Raw genomic sequence first — 1,973 nt, 5'->3', positions numbered from 1 at the left:
AGACACGGCAGCCAAAACCAACAACAATGCTAGAGATGTAAGGAAGATGCTTGGTGACTATACTGCACCAACTTCCAACTTCAATGGAAGAAGCATATCAATTCCTGCCATTGGAGAAAACAACTTTGAGCTTAAGCCTCAATTAGTTTCTCTAATGCAGCAGAATTGCAAGTTTTATGGACTTCCATCAGAAGATCCTCATCAGTTCTTAGCTGAATTCTTGCAGATCTGTGATACTGTCAAGACCAATGGGGTTGATCCCCAGATCTACAGACTTATGCTTTTCCCCTTTGCTGTAAGAGATAGAGCTAGGATATGGTTGGACTCACAACCTAGGGAAAGCCTGAACTCTTGGGACAAGTTGGTCAATGCTTTCTTGACCAAATTCTTTCCACCTTAAAAGATGAGAAAGCTTAGAGTGGAAGTCCAAACCTTCAAACAGAAAGAAGGTGAATCCCTCTATGAAGCTTGGAAAAGATACAAGCAATTAACCAAAAGGTGTCCTTCTGACATGCTTCCAAAATGGAACATCATATGTATATTCTATGATGGTCTGTCAGCGTTGTCCAAAATGTCATTGGACCATTCTACTGGTGGATCTCTTCATCTGAAAACACCTGCAAAAGCCCAAGAACTCATTGAGATGGTTGCAAATAACCAGTTCATGTACACTTCTGACAGAAATCCTGTGAATAATGGGATGACTCAGAAGAACGGAGTTCTTGAGATTGATACTCTGAATGCCATATTGGCTTAGAACAAAATATTAACTCAGCAAGTCAATATGATTTCTCAGAATCTGATTGGATTGCAAGCTACATCTGGCAGTGCTAAAGAAGCCTCCTCTAAAGGAGAAGATTATGACCCTGAGAATCTGGTACAAGAAATCGTGATACACAACTTCGTGTAGCTGACCAGCAAGTGCACTAGGTCATCCAAGTAATACCTTACGTGAGTAAGGGTCGATCCCATGGAGATTGTCGGCTTGAAGCAAGCTATGGTCATCTTGTAAATCTCAGTCAGGTAGATTCAAATGGTTATGGGGTTTGATAATTAAAAGAACGAAATAGAACATAAAATAGGATAGAAATACTTATGCAATTCATTGGTGGGAATTTCAGATAAGCGTATGAAGATGCTTTGTTCCCTCTGAGCCTCTGCTTTCCTATTGCCTTCATCCAATCATTGATACTCCTTTCCATGGTAAGCTGTATGTAGGTGGATCACCGTTGTCAATGGCTACAATCCATCCTCTCAGTGAAAATGGTCCTCTACGGTTTTCCGCATGGCTAATCAGCTATCGATTCTCGATCGTGTCGGAATAAGATCTATTGATCCTTTTGCGCATTGACATTGTGCCCCACAGTCGTGAGTTTGAGGCTCATCACAGTCATCCCATCCCATTTTGGGCATTTTAATCCAATTCTGGTGCTAGTTTGGGCGTTTTACGCCAGAATTTTTATGCTAACTTGGAATGCCAGTTTGGGCCATCAAATCTCGGGCAACGTATAAACTATTAACATTGCTGGAAAGCCCAAGATGTCTACTTTCGAACGCAATTGAGAGCGTGCTAATTCGGCTTCTGTAGCTCCAGAAAATCCATTTCGAGTGCAGGGAGGTCAGAATCCAACAACATCTGTAGTCCTTTTTCAGCCCCTGAATCAGATTTTTGCTCAGGTCCCTTAATTTCAGCCAGAAAATACCTGAAATCATAGAAAAATACAAAAACTCATAGTAAAATCCAGAAATATGATTTTTGCATCAAAACTAATAATTATATACTAAAAACTAACTAAATCATACTAAAAATTACCTAAAAACAATGCCAAAAAGCGTATAAATTATCCACTCATCACAACACCAAACTTAAATTGTTGCTTGTCCCCGAGCAACTGAAAACACAATAGAATAAAAAGAAGAGAATATACAATGAATCTCACAATATCAATGAAACTTAGTCCCAATTAGATGAG

At 39.6% G+C, this 1,973-nt stretch overlaps 1 non-coding gene across 1 annotated transcript; it reads right to left on the bottom strand.

The window, feature by feature from the left end:
• Nucleotides 1-409: 409 nt before the first annotated feature.
• On the bottom strand, nt 410-517 carry LOC127742941 (small nucleolar RNA R71). The gene has a single exon (XR_008004290.1). It is a non-coding gene; the product is annotated as a small nucleolar RNA R71 (small nucleolar RNA).
• Nucleotides 518-1,973: the final 1,456 nt, after the last annotated feature.

This window comes from Arachis duranensis, chromosome 1, assembly GCF_000817695.3.
Source record: "Arachis duranensis cultivar V14167 chromosome 1, aradu.V14167.gnm2.J7QH, whole genome shotgun sequence".
Lineage (NCBI taxonomy): Eukaryota > Viridiplantae > Streptophyta > Magnoliopsida > Fabales > Fabaceae > Arachis > Arachis duranensis.
Note: the sequence above shows the minus strand (reverse complement) of the source record. Positions and strands in the feature narration are given on the sequence as shown.